At 32.8% G+C, this 22,830-nt stretch overlaps 2 long non-coding RNA genes across 3 annotated transcripts; both read right to left on the bottom strand.

Moving 5' to 3' along the window:
- Positions 1 to 332: 332 nt before the first annotated feature.
- On the bottom strand, positions 333 to 2,902 carry LOC146916123 (uncharacterized). 2 transcript variants are annotated; one of them, XR_015013716.1, is made up of 4 exons: positions 2,549 to 2,902; positions 2,136 to 2,177; positions 1,845 to 2,057; positions 333 to 518 (listed from the first exon to the last, which is right to left on the bottom strand). It is a non-coding gene; the product is annotated as an uncharacterized LOC146916123 (long non-coding RNA). The 2 variants fall into 2 exon arrangements; XR_015013715.1 differs by lacking the exon at positions 333 to 518 and having other exon boundaries at positions 1,600 to 2,057.
- Positions 2,903 to 8,942: 6,040 nt separating this feature from the next.
- On the bottom strand, positions 8,943 to 10,182 carry LOC146916122 (uncharacterized). The gene is made up of 3 exons (XR_015013714.1): positions 9,829 to 10,182; positions 9,416 to 9,457; positions 8,943 to 9,337 (listed from the first exon to the last, which is right to left on the bottom strand). It is a non-coding gene; the product is annotated as an uncharacterized LOC146916122 (long non-coding RNA).
- Between the last annotated feature and the right edge of the window lie 12,648 nt (positions 10,183 to 22,830).

Genomic DNA, 22,830 nt, shown 5'->3' with positions numbered 1-22,830 from the left:
GAGAAATTAAACAAAACAGTTGGGCTCAGACTGGACGAATCTGGATCATCTGATGAATCCAGAGGTCCAGATTCAATCACTGTAGAACATCATCACAGCCACCAAATTAAAGTCAAAGAAATAAAAGGATGAGGGAGCACGGTATGAACCTAAGGGAGCATGCACTAGATAAAAAGCAAGGAAAGAGATACAAGTGTGTTGACGTTGCTGTTTTCTTCATTGGCTTAATATATCATTTGGTCCATTAACTTATTTTTCGTTTTTACTTTGGTCCCCTAACTATTAAACGTTTCAAAATGGTCCTTTACTATAGAATTTATAGAATTACAATAATATAAAAATTTCTGAACAATTTATAGAATTACTCGCCTTATTCCATTGAAAATAGTATCACTGACGTGTACAAAATATGCACATATAACATGTCATATACAAGTTCAAGACGACTAATCATAAGCTGCCCAACCTCTTCTAATCACTTCGTCGCGAACTGCCCTGCATGCGAACTACCTGTGGATCTGAAAAAAATAAAAGGGATTGGGGTGAGACGGGATGTCTCAATGAGTTCCACCTATCCTAGGCTGTAGGCAATCTCAGGGAACCTAGGATCGCCATCCGTCTCTAAACTCAACCCATTTTGGGTTTATACGATTTTGTCATGCATAACTGAGCGATCGGGGGATAATTAGGATCACTATCTGAAATGCTGAGTCAGCTCTGATAGTAATGCTGAAAACATACTCATAATTATATTTATAATGTCTGTCATATTATGTTAGAAATGTTAGTGTTGAACAAACAATATTATCTGAGTTGATTTTACGAATAAACCCAGGCGGAGTAACCCCGGAATTTATTCCTTTGATAACTGGTATATATATATTTCCAACTGGCGGGAATCCAACTGATTGGGATACCGGACTCCTCTAATTATTGTGGGGTCATCCTCACGGATAGTGCCCGTTCCAACTGGCGAGAACCTTTCGTATCCAACTGGCGGGATAGCGAAAGCCACAGCTTAAACATGTTTTAATATGATAACTTGAACTGATTTCTGATAACTGAGTTAATCCTCAACTCCACTACTAACGGGGAGCTAGAGAGGAATAACTTATCTTAACTGATTTCCTGGTAGTAATAACATTCGGAGTCTAATAATAAAGACGTAGTAATTTCGTCTTTATTCTGAAATTATTTCTTATACTAACCTATTCAGGTTCTAGGCATATTGTTGTCATATGTCATTCCTAAAAGGTTATAAAATTTTCCCCATATCCTAATAAATTAAATTCGACTAATTAAGTCGAACTTCCATACTTAGAATTCTTTTCTTTCCAATGATTGGAAATCTACTCATGAATGATTTGTTTCAATGGCTAATTTACTCTAAACATTCTTTTACACAAATAAATATACACTATGGTAGTATATGATTAGAGGATATTCATAATACAATTTCGGCTACATATACATATTCGATAAATATGAGAATTTAGAGTCTTATCCAAACCAAATCATCATATCACCTTAAAAGTATAATTTATATTAGCTAAGAGTCGAAATAAAGTAATAAAATCCAACAATTCTTACTTTCCAGAATGTTAGCCGAAATTGCATATTTATTCATACTCATGTAAAACTTATCTTAATAATTTTCCTCTAACTCCTACATTACCATAAGCATATTTATCAACATAAAAATTATTTTAGAGTACACTAGCAAGGGTGTGAACCTTAAATCATAATGTCACTAAATTATGTTCTATTGTACCAAATTATATTCTATTATTCTAAAGGCATTATTTAACTACCCAGAGGGAAGTTTTCTAACTAAAGGAACTCACCTCATCTTATTCCGAACTCTTGAACAATTATAAGCATCAATTGAACATCTTTACCTCTGCCTCTATTCGGTCCTCCGAAGAACAGTCCAAAATTGCAACAGCTTAATTCATCACCAACTTGAATCTCGGTTCAGCACAAAATCCTACTTCTGCCCTCAACTTCAAAACTCTCTACAGACTTCAATACTGGACTAAAATAAGTGAAACTGGTGCCTAAACGTCTGGAATTTTGTTAGCTTTCCATAGCAAAAACAACCACTCAATTCAGAGTTACAGCGAGAGAGTTCTTACCATTTTAGTCGAGTCCTGTCCCAAAACCCGTAAGCAATTTTTCTGCAGAATTTACCAAACTTCAAATGTATTTTCCGAATTCGTTTCTAATCCGAATCATAGGAAATTATATCCGAATCGAAGGGAATTAAGTGTAGAATATGAAAATCTAATAATTACTCAATTCCAAGATACACAGCCAAAACCATAACCAAAATATCACATATATGCCATACGAATTTAGTCTCAAAAACCATGAATTTAAAGCATAATCACTTATAACAACAACTATAGCTCAAGATACATCAACCACAATTCACCAAAGGTTGTTAAATCACTTTTCTATAATAATTTTTCTTAAATCTCAAATCCTAACCTTCATTCCAATCTCTACACACAACTTCTAAAATATCAAAGCATAATAAGAAATTCACCTCAAAGCAAGCTTTCCATTAATTCCACAAGCCCCAATTTCACATCTTTGCTCAAACCCTAACTTCCATATTTGAGTTCCCACTCAAATTCTTGGCCCAAGCATCCAACAATCCACCATAAGCACATAATAAATTCTAGAATCAAACATTCAACATACCCATGAGCTTAACTTTGCAAAACATCACAAAGGAGGGATGGGAAAAGGAAAATCAGCCACTAGAGGAGGAGGAAGAGATGTTCAACATACCTTAAAGTTAGAATATGCCAAGAATCACTTTGGAATCACTACATGTGAGCTTTAGAAAGGTTTTGATGAAGTTTGAGAGAGATTTGGAAAAGGGAGAGAGAGAGCTTGTGAGCTAGAAGGAAAGAGGGATAAAAATCTGTTTTTGTGAGGTAAGAGGGAATGAATCATGGATAGGAATAAGGGAAAATATCTTGTATATAAGTGCCATGAAGTTACCAAATTACCCTTTTGCCCTTCTCTAAAAAAACCAAAGATAAAATAATTGATACTGAATTTTTATATGCGGGGTATTACATCCTTTTTGGTCCTTTATTCAAATATGAGCTTAGTTTTTAAAGATGAACAACAAGGAAGTCTAGATGTAGGACTTTAAAAACGAAAAGAAATTACCTCCTCTACCTTTGATTCGATCTGTGTTGTTGTTCTTTGCGCCGGATTTGCTCTTGTTTCGGTTCGCTTGAGAGATTCGATTTGCTCACTTCTTCTTTCTTCTCCTTCTCTTTATTCTTTGATTCGAATTCGGATGGATCTTGCTACTGTTTGTGCCGGTTTAATCCCTTGCGTGTTTATGCTCGGTTGTGGTTGTTGAAAGTTGGATCCGGAAAAAATATTGAAGTTTTAATGGTTTAATCCCTTCTGGAAAATTTTGAGGTACTTGTGTTCTTGAAGCTCTTGATGAATTTTTTTTGGAAAAAATGTGTTTGATCTGAATTTCTATCAGAGAAAGGGTTTAGTGTTTGTGATTGTTGATTGGTGCGGCTGCTAACGTGCTGTGTCAATGTGATAATTTCTGTGCAGCCCCCTTAGCCAATGATTGGGACAGTTTATATAGGGACCAAAATTAGGGTTATGAGGGATAAATGGACTAAGACAAAATTACCCTTAAAGAGTCTTGGAGAAAAAGAAATGACTTTAGATGCTTTTATGGACCACTAGAATAATGCCACCTGTGCAGGACAAATACAAAAGACTCTTGGACAAAAAGTTAGAACACATGATAATAATGCTAATAATAAAAGTAAATCAGAATAATAATAATAATAATAATAATAATAATAATAATAATAATAATAATAATAATAATAATAATAATAATAATAATAATAAAACAAAAACAAAAATTAAAATTAAAAACAAAATGTTTAAAACATGAAAATCATTTAAAAGATAAAATAAAAATGCTAATAACCCAGGTAAAATGAAGGAAAATAATAAAAGTAAAATAATGACAATAAACTTAAAATACCTCTTTACCGAAATTCCGTCTGAGACGATGAAATTACTCGGCGTTAATAGTACGCATAAAAATGGGTAAAACAGAGAAAGGTGGTCAAAATTTGGGGTATGACAAAATGCATCAAATTTTTCAAGTATAAGTTAAGCATATTTTATTTTCATAAATTATGCGACTATGCGTGCATGTCACTCAACAATCTATCATCACAAATTTGCTCACCCACCAGATAAAACAAAAGCAAAAATACCCACATAAAAATAACAAACATGGGACAAAAATAAAGCAAAATAAATGCACACAAAAGAGCACCCTAAAACCAAATCCACATCCACTGTGACCATGTGGTCCCACATTCTTCCTATAACAACCCCCAATATTCCAGCGACCTTGCAACGGCGGATCCAACAAAGATCTGGATTGGTGACCGCCAGACAAAAAAAGGGTCACCAGTGGTACGGAGAGTGAATCTCGTCGCACCACCACTCGTTTAGTCTATATCAGCAAAAGGAGCATTGGATTTGAGGGGGACGCAGTGCTAGTGAGAGGTCAGAGAAATTTTCTTGAAAGTGAATTTTTTTGATCAGATAATGACACTCATAGGGGAAACGTTGTTATTATCGTTTTTTACACAATCAAATACATAAATTAATTCAAGATATTAAGGTTAATTTCAGTACAAGATTTTTGCTAGTTAAAGAATGAAACTCTTATCGTTGAGGTCAATTAAGAAATCAAACAATTTAGACACATCTGTAACATCCAAAACGTCATAAATTTAATTGATTAAAAATATTGTCTATAGTCACCAACCATAGCTTCAAACTATAATCTCTCAAAAAAATAGCTTCAAACTATAAAATTCACAATCTTAAGCATAAATGTAAAGAGGGCATTCTCCTCAAGAATGGCTTGTAATCATCTTCAATCGAGTCAACTTCAAACTATAATAACCCTGGAATGATGATATGAGATTGTTAGAAGAAAAAGAAATAAAAAAAAATCAAAATCTAAGTATATTTCATCCTTGAGATTCTGATTCTGATTTCATATCCAATATATTGTATTTAAAGGTTGAATTGATAAAATAGGTGTGTCACCAAGGGTATCATTTGGTGTGTTTTTTTGTTGGGCGAAATACCCATTAAACTTTATCCTATCATTGAATGTAGTACTTCTTGTATTTGCTTCCATTATTAATATATGAAATATTTTGCCGTAAAAACAAAATAATGAACTTAGTCAAGTTAAAAAGTTATCGTAAGCAAATAGATTTTTGACCCAGAACCTAGATTTTTGACCCAGAACCGAGATTCAACCGGAAAAAATGCCGAAAATGTTAGGCCACTTGTGTGCCTGAAGAAATTGCTCTTTTAAGTTTCAGAAATTGCTCACAGGCACTCCAAAACTACCTTTTTACCCCCAACAACTGCTGTTCCAACTGCATTTAACTGTCGAACGGCATCAACCAATCATATGCCTAATTATTATTTTGTTATGTTAGGTTCCCCCGTTGAATGGCATCAACCAATCATATGCCTAATTGCTCTATAAGTCATCCGTGTTTCTATACAGTGGGCACAAAAAATGCATTGAATTGCCCAACAGCAGTTAAGCAATGAAGGTAAACGTGAAAGATTTAGATAAGAAATTACATAAAGAAGCCTAAGTATAATTCTTAGCTTAAAAATCTATTCTATCCAAAATTCCGAAGAAGGTTTAAGTTGATTGTCGATATATAATATCTATTGTAATTTAAATGGTTCACAACTTAAAAGTGAAAGATTTTGCTTGCCATGATTCCCCATAAAAATTTATTCTTATTACCTTTAATCAGCAAATTCACATGGAAGAAGGTTTGTTCTAACCATAGTTTCTCCTTGGCTAGCATAAGGTAGCCAATTGATTTTTCCAAGTCTTAGGCTCTTAGCTTAAGCTAAATGGGTAAATTGATTTGCTTGTTTAACATTTCACTCCCCATTGAAATACATTTCCTCCAGATTAAAGAATTTCTTCAACCAATATGAGTAAGCTGGGAAAGAATATGTATACGCAAGCACTCAGAAGAATATCTACCTGAAGATGCTTGCCTTTAAATCACATCAATTTATAAAGACTTTGGCAAATGGAGATTTTGTATGAAAGCAGTTCACTAGACTTTTTACTTCCCCATCTGATATATCTGACGGAATCGCTTCCAATTTCAATGACTTCAATTTAACAAAACAAGGAAGTTGACCAATGATTATATCCGAAGTTTGGATAAGTAGAACCTGCACAAATAAACTGTATTAGACATCATATTTTGATGTGTAACAAATTGTAGCAACATCGTAGCAGAATTTGAAATACTCGCTGTTATTGTGTGGTTCACTATTCAGTACAAAGTGTATTCAACTTGTGGTAAAATAGAAATATAACATAACGTAATTTGAACACACCACAATTTGAAAATTCATAATACTCATCTGGACGACAGAGATATTGAGTATGGACAAGAAAGTAGACACATCGAACATTCTATAAGCAATATAAGAATCATAAAGGAGAAAACATACACAAGAGATTACCTTAAGAGTATATGAAGAGAGTGTCAATGTCTTAACATAATCAGCGAGTACCTGCAGCCAAATAATTAAGGCTGAATATATCCTCTCAACCCTTGATTTGAAATAAGGAAAATGAATATTTACTTCTTCATGAAAGAAAGACCACATGCAGATAACTAGGGTAGAGGATCACACCAGACTGTGAGAGAATTAAGGTTTGGAGTAGAAAGCACAATTTTGTAATTTAAATCTTGAAACATATCTATTCTCAAATTAGAAAGCTTAGAATTAGATATGCAGAGGATTTTTGTGTTGCGACATACTGCACAACAGTTAAGGAACAAAGTTCTTAACATGTGGCAATTTCGAAAGGGATCAACAATGCCCTTGTCATTTGCAGCAAAAGTGACATCTCCAAAATGCAAGCTTTTCAATGCAGGCAACTGCATGGAAGAAGGAAGTTGTATTCTCCGGCCAGGAACACTCCAAAAGGAAAGATTTAGATGTGTCAAAGAATGGCAAGAAAAGATGCAAGGATTCAAAGTGTAACCATGTTTGGCCTTCAAATTAAAATCAAGTGTAAAATTTTGGACATTATGTGCCACAACATATGTCATGACCCTATCCACGAGTTTATAGTCAAGTGCAGTGCTGCTCGATTTACTTAAAATAATATCAAGCAAAGAAATTGAGTCATCACGATGAGACAAAAATGAAAACACAAATTCGCAATAATTTGAACCATTAGTGAAGTCGAAATAATTCAATGTAAGATTAGTAAGTTGTCGCCAAAGATCCTTCCATCTAGTCGACAACACACAAGTTTGAACAGCTTGTTTTGTGTTCATAAATCTCATTATGTGGAGCAAAGCAAAGTCAGGTAAGTTACTCATCCTGTCGTTTTCGGCTACCTCTCTACTTCTTTTACCCTCCATCTTTCAATTCAACTTCCACTACTCTTTCTTTTCCTTCAGTCACACCTAACCTAACAAATTTAAACATACATGCGTCGTAAGATCCCCATTTGGGATGAAATATTTGTATTGTACCAAAAATGAAAATCTATGTAAAATATAAAAGATAACAAGAGGTATAAGAAAAACATCTAAAGACGTGTATTTTAGAAGTTTGATCAGAAACAAAATTCAATATTTTATATGGATGCAATAATAAAATACAAAAACTAGGCCAAAACAAAATTCCATATTTTATTTAAAATAATAAAGGCTTAAACACCTTTTTGGTCCCTTACCTTTATTTAGAGGTTCATATTGGTCACTTATTTAAAAAAAAAAAGGTGCAGATATTGGCCCCTCAATTTGTTTAATTGGTATCACGTAAAGTAAATTGCAGTCTTCGAGTCGGTACCAAACTCCAAATTTTATTCACTAAATACTTATTATTTCTTGATTCTTTTCAGAGTCTCTAAAGAGTTATTTGTATACAAGGATATGAAACTAAATTCCCTATTATTAAACCTAGCATAAGAAACGAATTTAAAACTACTTTCCTATAACAAATTTGCTAATCTTGTTGTTACCGAATAATAATGTAGTCCCTTCATCTAGCATCGATTGTTACCTAAAATCTCATTTTCCGCAATAATCTATCTATCTTTTTAAAGTTCACCAGTAATAAAAATACAATTATCCTCTAGACACAAACATATTTTTACTTTTTGAGGTCTTTTGTAACAAAAAGATGGAGAATTTGGTCACCTAAACTTTCTAATTGTGATATTATGTTTGTTTCAACGATATTCGATGTTGGAATGATCTTTTAATTAATGAAACTCTTCTCCCCTTTGAGGCTCAACAAATTCTTCAGTTGCCAATTTCTTTCTCTCAATCACAAGATGAGTTTTTGTGGGTTGCTTCACGATCTACTATTTTTTCTGTGAAGAGTGCATACCGTTTCTTAGAGGCAAGACGTGAGGTACTTGACTCTCATAGCTCAATGCAGGACATTGACCAACAAGTGTGGAAAAAATTGTGAAAAATAAAAAGTGTTCCATGACACATCCATTTTGCTTGGAGAATTTTACTTGAAAAATTACCACTAAAAAATGATCTTTTTTAAAAAGGAATCAGTTGTGATCCATTGTGTGTTTTTTGTGAGCAGCATAATGAAACAATTTCACATCTCTTTATGGATTGTCATTGGTCAAAGCATATATGGTTTGCTTCCTCGTTGGGTGTGGTGTCCAATTCACATGCTTCTAGGTATGTGCCCTTTCAATAGTGGTTGAAAAGAATTATAACGGATGAAATTGAGGATATTATAGTTAATGTGTTGGCCTTGTGTTATGAAATTTGCATATTTATTCATACTCATGTAAAACTTATCTTAATAATTTTCCTCTAACTCCTACATTACCATAAGCATATTTATCAACATAAAAATTATTTTAGAGTACACTAGCAAGGGTGTGAACCTTAAATCATAATGTCACTAAATTATGTTCTATTGTACCAAATTATATTCTATTATTCTAAAGGCATTATTTAACTACCCAGAGGGAAGTTTTCTAACTAAAGGAACTCACCTCATCTTATTCCGAACTCTTGAACAATTATAAGCATCAATTGAACATCTTTACCTCTGCCTCTATTCGGTCCTCCGAAGAACAGTCCAAAATTGCAACAGCTTAATTCATCACCAACTTGAATCTCGGTTCAGCACAAAATCCTACTTCTGCCCTCAACTTCAAAACTCTCTACAGACTTCAATACTGGACTAAAATAAGTGAAACTGGTGCCTAAACGTCTGGAATTTTGTTAGCTTTCCATAGCAAAAACAACCACTCAATTCAGAGTTACAGCGAGAGAGTTCTTACCATTTTAGTCGAGTCCTGTCCCAAAACCCGTAAGCAATTTTTCTGCAGAATTTACCAAACTTCAAATGTATTTTCCGAATTCGTTTCTAATCCGAATCATAGGAAATTATATCCGAATCGAAGGGAATTAAGTGTAGAATCTGAAAATCTAATAATTACTCAATTCCAAGATACACAGCCAAAACCATAACCAAAATATCACATATATGCCATACGAATTTAGTCTCAAAAACCATGAATTTAAAGCATAATCACTTATAACAACAACTATAGCTCAAGATACATCAACCACAATTCACCAAAGGTTGTTAAATCACTTTTCTATAATAATTTTTCTTAAATCTCAAATCCTAACCTTCATTCCAATCTCTACACACAACTTCTAAAATATCAAAGCATAATAAGAAATTCACCTCAAAGCAAGCTTTCCATTAATTCCACAAGCCCCAATTTCACATCTTTGCTCAAACCCTAACTTCCATATTTGAGTTCCCACTCAAATTCTTGGCCCAAGCATCCAACAATCCACCATAAGCACATAATAAATTCTAGAATCAAACATTCAACATACCCATGAGCTTAACTTTGCAAAACATCACAAAGGAGGGATGGGAAAAGGAAAATCAGCCACTAGAGGAGGAGGAAGAGATGTTCAACATACCTTAAAGTTAGAATATGCCAAGAATCACTTTGGAATCACTACATGTGAGCTTTAGAAAGGTTTTGATGAAGTTTGAGAGAGATTTGGAAAAGGGAGAGAGAGAGCTTGTGAGCTAGAAGGAAAGAGGGATAAAAATCTGTTTTTGTGAGGTAAGAGGGAATGAATCATGGATAGGAATAAGGGAAAATATCTTGTATATAAGTGCCATGAAGTTACCAAATTACCCTTTTGCCCTTCTCTAAAAAAACCAAAGATAAAATAATTGATACTGAATTTTTATATGCGGGGTATTACATCCTTTTTGGTCCTTTATTCAAATATGAGCTTAGTTTTTAAAGATGAACAACAAGGAAGTCTAGATGTAGGACTTTAAAAACGAAAAGAAATTACCTCCTCTACCTTTGATTCGATCTGTGTTGTTGTTCTTTGCGCCGGATTTGCTCTTGTTTCGGTTCGCTTGAGAGATTCGATTTGCTCACTTCTTCTTTCTTCTCCTTCTCTTTATTCTTTGATTCAAATTCGGATGGATCTTGCTACTGTTTGTGCCGGTTTAATCCCTTGCGTGTTTATGCTCGGTTGTGGTTGTTGAAAGTTGGATCCGGAAAAAATATTGAAGTTTTAATGGTTTAATCCCTTCTGGAAAATTTTGAGGTACTTGTGTTCTTGAAGCTCTTGATGAATTTTTTTTGGAAAAAATGTGTTTGATCTGAATTTCTATCAGAGAAAGGGTTTAGTGTTTGTGATTGTTGATTGGTGCGGCTGCTAACGTGCTGTGTCAATGTGATAATTTCTGTGCAGCCCCCTTAGCCAATGATTGAGACCGTTTATATAGGGACCAAAATTAGGGTTATGAGGGATAAATGGACTAAGACAAAATTACCCTTAAAGAGTCTTGGAGAAAAAGAAATGACTTTAGATGCTTTTATGGACCACTAGAATAATGCCACCTGTGCAGGACTAATACAAAAGACTCTTGGACAAAAAGTTAGAACACATGATAATAATGCTAATAATAAAAGTAAATCAGAATAATAATAATAATAATAATAATAATAATAAAACAAAAACAAAAATTAAAATTAAAACAAAATGTTTAAAACATGAAAATCATTTAAAAGATAAAATAAAAATGCTAATAACCCAGGTAAAATGAAGGAAAATAATAAAAGTAAAATAATTACAATAAACTTAAAATACCTCTTTACCGAAATTCCGTCTGAGACGATGAAATTACTCGGCGTTAATAGTACGCATAAAAATGGGTAAAACAGAGAAAGGTGGTCAAAATTTGGGGTATGACAAAATGCATCAAATTTTTCAAGTATAAGTTAAGCATATTTTATTTTCATAAATTATGCGACTATGCGTGCATGTCACTCAACAATCTATCATCACAAATTTGCTCACCCACCAGATAAAACAAAAGCAAAAATACCCACATAAAAATAACAAACATGGGACAAAAATAAAGCAAAATAAATGCACACAAAAGAGCACCCTAAAACCAAATCCACATCCACTGTGACCATGTGGTCCCACATTCTTCCTATAACAACCCCCAATATTCCAGCGACCTTGCAACGGCGGATCCAACAAAGATCTGGATTGGTGACCGCCAGACAAAAAAAGGGTCACCAGTGGTACGGAGAGTGAATCTCGTCGCACCACCACTCGTTTAGTCTATATCAGCAAAAGGAGCATTGGATTTGAGGGGGACGCAGTGCTAGTGAGAGGTCAGAGAAATTTTCTTGAAAGTGATTTTTTTTGATCAGATAATGACACTCATAGGGGAAACGTTGTTATTATCGTTTTTTACACAATCAAATACATAAATTAATTCAAGATATTAAGGTTAATTTCAGTACAAGATTTTTGCTAGTTAAAGAATGAAACTCTTATCGTTGAGGTCAATTAAGAAATCAAACAATTTAGACACATCTGTAACATCCAAAACGTCATAAATTTAATTGATTAAAAATATTGTCTATAGTCACCAACCATAGCTTCAAACTATAATCTCTCAAAAAAATAGCTTCAAACTATAAAATTCACAATCTTAAGCATAAATGTAAAGAGGGCATTCTCCTCAAGAATGGCTTGTAATCATCTTCAATCGAGTCAACTTCAAACTATAATAACCCTGGAATGATGATATGAGATTGTTAGAAGAAAAAGAAATAAACAAAAAATCAAAATCTAAGTATATTTCATCCTTGAGATTCTGATTCTGATTTCATATCCAATATATTGTATTTAAAGGTTGAATTGATAAAATAGGTGTGTCACCAAGGGTATCATTTGGTGTGTTTTTTTGTTGGGCGAAATACCCATTAAACTTTATCCTATCATTGAATGTAGTACTTCTTGTATTTGCTTCCATTATTAATATATGAAATATTTTGCCGTAAAAACAAAATAATGAACTTAGTCAAGTTAAAAAGTTATCGTAAGCAAATAGATTTTTGACCCAGAACCTAGATTTTTGACCCAGAACCGAGATTCAACCGGAAAAAATGCCGAAAATGTTAGGCCACTTGTGTGCCTGAAGAAATTGCTCTTTTAAGTTTCAGAAATTGCTCACAGGCACTCCAAAACTACCTTTTTACCCCCAACAACTGCTGTTCCAACTGCATTTAACTGTCGAACGGCATCAACCAATCATATGCCTAATTATTATTTTGTTATGTTAGGTTCCCCCGTTGAATGGCATCAACCAATCATATGCCTAATTGCTCTATAAGTCATCCGTGTTTCTATACAGTGGGCACAAAAAATGCATTGAATTGCCCAACAGCAGTTAAGCAATGAAGGTAAACGTGAAAGATTTAGATAAGAAATTACATAAAGAAGCCTAAGTATAATTCTTAGCTTAAAAATCTATTCTATCCAAAATTCCGAAGAAGGTTTAAGTTGATTGTCGATATATAATATCTATTGTAATTTAAATGGTTCACAACTTAAAAGTGAAAGATTTTGCTTGCCATGATTCCCCATAAAAATTTATTCTTATTACCTTTAATCAGCAAATTCACATGGAAGAAGGTTTGTTCTAACCATAGTTTCTCCTTGGCTAGCATAAGGTAGCCAATTGATTTTTCCAAGTCTTAGGCTCTTAGCTTAAGCTAAATGGGTAAATTGATTTGCTTGTTTAACATTTCACTCCCCATTGAAATACATTTCCTCCAGATTAAAGAATTTCTTCAACCAATATGAGTAAGCTGGGAAAGAATATGTATACGCAAGCACTCAGAAGAATATCTACCTGAAGATGCTTGCCTTTAAATCACATCAATTTATAAAGACTTTGGCAAATGGAGATTTTGTATGAAAGCAGTTCACTAGACTTTTTACTTCCCCATCTGATATATCTGACGGAATCGCTTCCAATTTCAATGACTTCAATTTAACAAAACAAGGAAGTTGACCAATGATTATATCCGAAGTTTGGATAAGTAGAACCTGCACAAATAAACTGTATTAGACATCATATTTTGATGTGTAACAAATTGTAGCAACATCGTAGCAGAATTTGAAATACTCGCTGTTATTGTGTGGTTCACTATTCAGTACAAAGTGTATTCAACTTGTGGTAAAATAGAAATATAACATAACGTAATTTGAACACACCACAATTTGAAAATTCATAATACTCATCTGGACGACAGAGATATTGAGTATGGACAAGAAAGTAGACACATCGAACATTCTATAAGCAATATAAGAATCATAAAGGAGAAAACATACACAAGAGATTACCTTAAGAGTATATGAAGAGAGTGTCAATGTCTTAACATAATCAGCGAGTACCTGCAGCCAAATAATTAAGGCTGAATATATCCTCTCAACCCTTGATTTGAAATAAGGAAAATGAATATTTACTTCTTCATGAAAGAAAGACCACATGCAGATAACTCGGGAAGAGGATCACACCAGACTGTGAGAGAATTAAGGTTTGGAGTAGAAAGCACAATTTTGTAATTTAAATCTTGAAACATATCTATTCTCAAATTAGAAAGCTTAGAATTAGATATGCAGAGGATTTTTGTGTTGCGACATACTGCACAACAGTTAAGGAACAAAGTTCTTAACATGTGGCAATTTCGAAAGGGATCAACAATGCCCTTGTCATTTGCAGCAAAAGTGACATCTCCAAAATGCAAGCTTTTCAATGCAGGCAACTGCATGGAAGAAGGAAGTTGTATTCTCCGGCCAGGAACACTCAAAAAGGAAAGATTTAGATGTGTCAAAGAATGGCAAGAAAAGATGCAAGGATTCAAAGTGTAACCATGTTTGGCCTTCAAATTAAAATCAAGTGTAAAATTTTGGACATTATGTGCCACAACATATGTCATGACCCTATCCACGAGTTTATAGTCAAGTGCAGTGCTGCTCGATTTACTTAAAATAATATCAAGCAAAGAAATTGAGTCATCACGATGAGACAAAAATGAAAACACAAATTCGCAATAATTTGAACCATTAGTGAAGTCGAAATAATTCAATGTAAGATTAGTAAGTTGTCGCCAAAGATCCTTCCATCTAGTCGACAACACACAAGTTTGAACAGCTTGTTTTGTGTTCATAAATCTCATTATGTGGAGCAAAGCAAAGTCAGGTAAGTTACTCATCCTGTCGTTTTCGGCTACCTCTCTACTTCTTTTACCCTCCATCTTTCAATTCAACTTCCACTACTCTTTCTTTTCCTTTCAATTCAACATACATGCGTCGTAAGATCCCCATTTGGGATGAAATATTTGTATTGTACCAAAAATGAAAATCTATGTAAAATATAAAAGATAACAAGAGGTATAAGAAAAACATCTAAAGACGTGTATTTTAGAAGTTTGATCAGAAACAAAATTCAATATTTTATATGGATGCAATAATAAAATACAAAAACTAGGCCAAAACAAAATTCCATATTTTATTTAAAATAATAAAGGCTTAAACACCTTTTTGGTCCCTTACCTTTATTTAGAGGTTCATATTGGTCACTTATTTAAAAAAAAAAAAAGGTGCAGATATTGGCCCCTCAATTTGTTTAATTGGTATCACGTAAAGTAAATTGCAGTCTTCGAGTCGGTACCAAACTCCAAATTTTATTCACTAAATACTTATTATTTCTTGATTCTTTTCAGAGTCTCTAAAGAGTTATTTGTATACAAGGATATGAAACTAAATTCCCTATTATTAAACCTAGCATAAGAAACGAATTTAAAACTACTTTCCTATAACAAATTTGCTAATCTTGTTGTTACCGAATAATAATGTAGTCCCTTCATCTAGCATCGATTGTTACCTAAAATCTCATTTTCCGCAATAATCTATCTATCTTTTTAAAGTTCACCAGTAATAAAAATACAATTATCCTCTAGACACAAACATATTTTTACTTTTTGAGGTCTTTTGTAACAAAAAGATGGAGAATTTGGTCACCTAAACTTTCTAATTGTGATATTATGTTTGTTTCAACGATATTCGATGTTGGAATGATCTTTTAATTAATGAAACTCTTCTCCCCTTTGAGGCTCAACAAATTCTTCAGTTGCCAATTTCTTTCTCTCAATCACAAGATGAGTTTTTGTGGGGTGCTTCACGATCTACTATTTTTTCTGTGAAGAGTGCATACCGTTTCTTAGAGGCAAGACGTGAGGTACTTGACTCTCATAGCTCAATGCAGGACATTGACCAACAAGTGTGGAAAAAATTGTGAAAAATAAAAAGTGTTCCATGACACATCCATTTTGCTTGGAGAATTTTACTTGAAAAATTACCACTAAAAAATGATCTTTTTTAAAAAGGAATCAGTTGTGATCCATTGTGTGTTTTTTGTGAGCAGCATAATGAAACAATTTCACATCTCTTTATGGATTGTCATTGGTCAAAGCATATATGGTTTGCTTCCTCGTTGGGTGTGGTGTCCAATTCACATGCTTCTAGGTATGTGCCCTTTCAATAGTGGTTGAAAAGAATTATAACGGATGAAATTGAGGATATTATAGTTAATGTGTTGGCCTTGTGTTATGAAATTTGGTGCACTAAAAATAAAAAATGTCTTGAAGGGACTAAAATTGATGTGGCTACCACTGTACAAAAGGCAGAAAGATCTACTGCTAATTTTAATAGTGCTAATACGGTGTTGTTGGAGACGTTAAGGGGAGGTTCAAACTTACCAACATCTAATGCTCACTGGACACCCCCCGATAATGGTTTGCTATAAGCTAAATGTTGATGCAGCAGGTCCAATAGAGGGGGTAAGTGGGGTATTGGTGTTGTTGTGAGAGATTATGAAGGTCTTGTGGTTGCTGCTAGTTGTTGTCAAATCGTTTCATTACCAGATTAAGAGGTAGCAGAAGCTTTGGCTATGCGAAAGGGGTTGGAATTTGCAAAAGATATGTTTTTTTCTTCTTCTGAATCTTATAGCGGAATCAAATGCTTCTAATTTGGTTCAGGCGTATCAACAACATTCCAACTATGTTGGATCTATTATTGGAGATTGCATTAATTTTAATGTCTTTTTTCGTAGTTTAAGATTCTTGCATGTTAGACATGAGGCTAAACAAGCTGCTCATTATCTAGCTCAATACTCTCTTCATAATCCCAACTTACATTTCCGCAGTCTTGACTTTTGATTTATTGCCAGACTTTTCTTAATGAAATTTTATTTATCGTAAAAAAAATGGAGAGATAAAATAATTGTCAAACAATTGAGGTGAGTTTGTAACAAAATATTCATTTTAAATAGTTATATTTAAACAAACTAAATTATTTAAAAAAATAATAATTTTATTTTTATTAAAATTCATAAACGAAAAATGGATTCTGATTTTTTTTTATTTTTTATAAAATCCATAAATGATTGAAGTCAAAATCATTTTTATATTAATCCGTAACCAACGGACCCTATTAGGTGATATATCAAAGCTTAAAAAAATTACTTTGAAGAACATTGCAAGAAAATGTTATTTTCTGATTTGTCTTGTTCAAAACATCCCCTTCCAATTAATGAAAACTTAACAAGTTAATTCCTAACTTTAACTTTTCCATGTGTTTTAGTCATGTGTTAATACAGATAGGATTTTTCTTCATTTCTTTCTCCAAAATTAATCAGCATCTTAACTTCTTCCAATTTTGTTTTAATATGGCATACGTTCTCCTAACCTCAAGAACTGAGGAAACATTCACAAACCTACTTTGTAAATTTTTGCAATTGTTTTCAAAAATTGAACTGGCTTATGTGCATTAAGTCAATAGGTTTAGAAGGAACCATTCCTCTTTATGCAATTGTTTTCAAAAATACCATTCATCTTTATGTGTTTTAATGGGTAAAACCAATACTAATTCCCACCCACTGCTCGTCTCATAGTCACACAATTCGCAATTCGCTTTGGTACGCGGTACGGGTACGGGTTCGCGGTACGCGATATCAGAAGAATTCGGTACGTATGGGGGTATAGAGCTTCGGTTCGCGTCGGTTCGTAGTACTATTACTATCCAATTAAGTATAATAAACCATCAATAATTTTTTTAAAGAAATATTATGTTTTACTAGAATTTTAAACAAAATTTAAAATTTATTAGTAATCTCTAAATATTTACGTCCAATATGAGTCTTTCCACCAAACAAGTGTCAGGTTGCCAAAAACTTTTCCAAAATTCATTTTCTTTTATCGATGTTATTTTTATAAGAGACGTTCAAAAATAAATAATTAAAATAAATATTTTAAAAGTAAATGATTGAAATAAGTATTCCAAAAATAAAATTATTACTTAAAAAATAAATAAATAAAGTGCATATTGATTCATGTTTTTTGGTGGGTCAAAATATCTTTGATAGTTGAAAAAAAAAAGCCCAAAATAAAGACTAACTTAAATGGGTCGGGTCTGAAACATGTGCAGCACAAAGCTGCAGCCACAAGAAAACGCAGGAAAATGCAGCCACACTTCGCCATTCCAAAATTGATTAGCCTGCGTTTGAGAGATTAAAACTTGCGTAAATGTCCATGGTGTTCAAACGCACTCATGGTACTTCCGTTCGTTGAGTTGCATGAATTTTGGTACGAATTCCGGCGAACCAATGCGCCGACGAACGGCGAACCGGTTCGCGCAAACCAATTCGCGGTTTTCCATAAAACCGGCGAATTATGTTACTATGGCTCGTCTTATTCTTCATGCTGCAGCTGCTTACCCACAATAAAAAACACAAACGCAAAAATACCTACATAAAAACAACAAAAACGGGACAAAAATAAAACAAAATAAAGGCACCAAAAAGAGCCTATCCTCCAAAATCTAAGCACCCAAAAACCGAATCCAGCATCCGTGGTTCCACCATCTTCCTATAACAACCCCTAACGTTTCGGCGAACTTGTAACGGTGGTACAGAGAGTGAATCTCGTCGTCCCACCGCTCGTGTAGTCTACATCGAAAATAAGAGATTTGGATTTGAGGGGGGAGCTTTGGATTTGACACAATCAAATACATAAATTAGTTCAAGTTTTTTGGTTAATTTCAGTGCAAGATTTTTGTTAGTTAAGGAATGAAACCGAATAAAGCAATTTAAACACATCTGTTACATCCAAAACGTCATAAGGGAAATGATAATTGATAAACAATCTAGCGTCTATTTAGATTAAGAATCTTGTCTAGAGTCACCAAACATATCTTCAAACTGTTAATCTTGTAATCATCTTCAATTGAGTCAACTTCAAACGATAATATCCCTGGAATGATAATATGAAATCACTAGAAGGAAAAACAAAAACAAAAACAAATCAAAATCTATGTACTCAGCGAGAGTATCTTTCATGCCTGAGTTTTCTGTCAGTATATGGAAATTTAAACGTGAAAGATTTTGCTTGCCATGATTCTCTACAAAAGTTATTCTTATTACCTTTAATCAACAATTTTACTTTGAAAACAGTTTGTTTAACCATAATTTCTCCATGGCTAGCATAAGATAGCCAATTAATTTTTCCAAGTCTTGGGCTATTATCTTAAGCTAAATGGCTAAATTGAAATGCATTTCCTCCAAATTAAATTTTTATATAAACCAATATGAATAAGCTGGGAAAAAATATGTATACACAAGAACTCAGAAGAATATGTACCTGAAGGTGCATGCCTTTAAATCACATCAATTTATAAACACTTCGGCGAATGGAGATTTTGTATTAAAGCACTTCACTAGCCTTCTTACTTCCCCATCCGATATATGTGACGGGTTCACTTTCAATTTCCATGACTTCAATTTAACAAAGCAACGAAGTTGACTAATGATTATATCCGAAGTTTGGAAAAGCAGAGCCTGCACAAATAAAGTGTATTAGACATATTTTGAAGTGTACTAAATTGTAGCTATATCGTACAGAATTTTAACAACTCGCTATTATTGTGTGATTCGCTAGTCAGTACAAAGTGTTTTCAACTTGTGGTAAAATAGAAATATAACATAACGTAATTTGAACAAACCACAATTTGCAAATTCATAATACTCATCTGGACGATGGAGAGATTGAGTATTGACAAGAAAGTAGACACATCGAACATTTTATAAGCAATATAAGAATCATAAAGGAGAAAACATACACAAGAGATTACCTTAAGAGTATTTGAAGAGAGTGTCAATATCTTAACATAATCAGCGAGTACTTGCAGCCAAATAATTAAGGCTGAATATATCCTCTCAGCACGTGATTGAAAATAAAAAACATGAATATTTACTTCTTCAAGAAAAGAAAGATCACAAACACAGACACCTCGGGAAGAAGAGCACACCAGAGTGTGAGAGAATTAAGGTTTGGAGTAGAAAGCACAATTTTGTAATTTAAATCTTGAAGCATATTCATTCTCAAATTAGAAAGCTTAGAATTAGATATGCAGAGGATTTTTGTGTTGAGACATACTGCACAATGGTTAAGGAACAAAGTTCTTAACATGTGACAATTTCGAAAGGGATCAACAAGGCCCTTGTCATTAGTAGCAAAAGTGACATATCCAAGATGCAAGCTTTTCAATGCAGGCAACTGCAAGGAATAAGGAAGTTGTATGCTCCGTTCATGAACACTCCAAAAGGAAAGAGTTAGATGTGTCAAAGAATGGCAAGAAAAGATGCAAGGGTTCAAAGTGTAACCATGTTTGGCCTTCAAATTAAAATCAATTGTAAATTTTTGGACATTATGTACCACAACATATGTCATGACCCTATCCACGATTTTAGGGTCAAGTGCAATGCTGAACGTGTTACTTAAAATAATATCAAGCAAAGAAATTGAGTCATCACGATGAGACAAAAATGAAAACACAAATTCGCTATAATTTGAACCATTAGTGAAGTCGAAATAACTCAATGTAAGATTAGTAAGTTGTCGCCAAAGATTCTTCCATCTAGTCGACAACACACAAGTTTGAACAGCTTGTTTTGTGTTCATAAATCTCATTATGTGGAGCAAAACAAAGTCAGGTAAGTTACTCATCCTGTCGTTTTTGGCTTTTCTACTCCTTTTACCCTCCATCTTTCAATTCAACTTCCACTGCTCTTTCTTTTCCTTCGGACACACCTAACCTAATAAATTTAAACATACAGGCGTCATAAGAAGATCCCCATCTGGGATGAAATATTAGAATTATACTAAAAAATATGAAATATTTGTTAAATATAAAACATAACAAGATGTATAAGAAATATCATCTAAAGACGTGTACTTTAGAAGTGTGACCAGAAAAAAAATTCAATATTGTATATGCAATAATAGAATACAAAAACAAGGCAAAAACAAAATTCCATATTTTATTTAAAATAATAAAATACAAAACTAGGGTTTGAATTTCACCTTGAAACAACTATGGTGGATTGTATGTTAAGTATATACTAGGGTTTGAATTTCACCTTGAAACGACTATGGTGTATTGTATATAAAATACAAAAATTAGGCAAAAACAAAATTCCATATTTAATTTAAAATAAGAATATATAACACTAGGGTTTGAATTTCACCTTGTATATAAGTATATACATGTTGAACTAAAAAGTAGCACCCATATAGCAACACGAGAGACACAGAATACAAGGAATAATTGGAAAGACGAGTTTACCTTGAAAAATTTCAATCGTGAATCAACTGAGTTTCAATTTCAATAGCATCTTGGAATCTCTTGTCGAGTGAGTGGCAGACAAGTTTATGTAAGTTTATCTTGTTAAGTTTATGTAGCTAAGTTAATATGCAAAGCCCAATTTCAAAAACCCAAGTCCAAGTCCTAATACCTCATTTTCCGAAATAATCTATCTCTCTTTTTAAAGTCCACAAACATATTTTTACTTTTTTGACGTCTTTTTGTAACAAAAGAAGGAGAGATAAATTAAGTGTAAAGGATTGACCTGATTTTGTAACTAAAAATTTATTTTAAATAGTTTTATTTAAATAAACTAAATTATTTAAAAAAACTAATGGTTTTATTAAAATAAACAAACTAAAAATAGATTCAGGTTATTTTTTTTTTTATAAAATCTCTAAATGATTTAAATCAAAATAATTTTTATTTTAATTCGTACCCATTAGACCCTCTTAGGAGATATATATATCTTATTTCAAAAAAAAAAAAAAAAAAGGAGATATATATATCTAAGCTTAAATTAAGGCACATGTTAAGAAAGTTACTATAGAAATATACGTATCAAAAGTCGTGCATTCAACTTCTTAAAAGTTGACATATTATGATTTTCAATGCAAAGTTGCCATTTTTAGGTTGTTTAACATGTGCCCTAAGGGCATAAGTTAGCATGACCCTTAAATTAATTACTTTGAAGAACATTGTATCTGTTTGTTATAATTTTTTTTTTTTTATAACTCATTTGTGTTGGCTTGGTGGTGTTGACTTGGGGTTTAGGAGTGTGCTCCTCTTTGAGGTTCTCCCCAGTGTCAATTTAGGTGAGTTAATTTAGCTTCTTCAAAAAAAAAATTATAAAAAAGATCTAAAAAAAATCTACAAATAATTTCAAATGAAAAGATGTTAAGAGTATATTTTCAACAAATATATATTCGTTGGGTCAAAAAAAAAACAAATATATATTCGTGTAGAGGGAGCTAATTAAGTATCAAAAGAATGGTAATTTTTTAACAAAAAATACATTTTATATAGATGTATCTAAACAAATTTTGCTTAAAACTGGTGATTGTTATTACGATAAGAAAACACAAAATTGATTATGTTGTTTTTCATTAAATCTCTAAAAATAATATCTACATTATTGATTGTCAATATTTTTTTTTAATCTTTAGCAAACAATGGGTTTATTTGATGTAATAGAACTAACTTCGTTTGAGTTTTTCTTTTTTAGGTAATCAAATGAAAAATTACAATAGTTTCGTCATTTAGTTTACAAATTTTTTTGATAAAAATATTAATAAATACATTTCACTTATAATTAATATAAAAAATATGGAAGAAACCTATATCGTCGATACTTAACAAAAGACGTGAACAATATTTTAGGTAAGAAAATGAAAAAGAAAAAACACCGATGCCACCGATCATCGATTTAGATTCAAAAGTATGTGATAGTAAGAAGAAGGGCCAATAACAAAAGACAACAACGGCTTTCAGTTAGCAGTTCATTAACTTAGAAAAAGAAGAAAAAGAAGAAATTTTCTCAAGCTAAGAATTCCTATGCAACCAGATCCCATGTTGGAAAGAAATATTGTTTTCAATGAAGAGTCTATTTTGGAATGCTAAGGGATTGGCCTTGAAGAGGTGA

This window comes from Medicago sativa, chromosome 6 (assembly GCF_051527215.1).
Source record: "Medicago sativa cultivar Bolivia chromosome 6, Bolivia_mono, whole genome shotgun sequence".
In the NCBI taxonomy this organism is placed as follows: Eukaryota; Viridiplantae; Streptophyta; class Magnoliopsida; order Fabales; family Fabaceae; genus Medicago; species Medicago sativa.
This window is presented reverse-complemented; position numbering and strand designations above follow the sequence as displayed.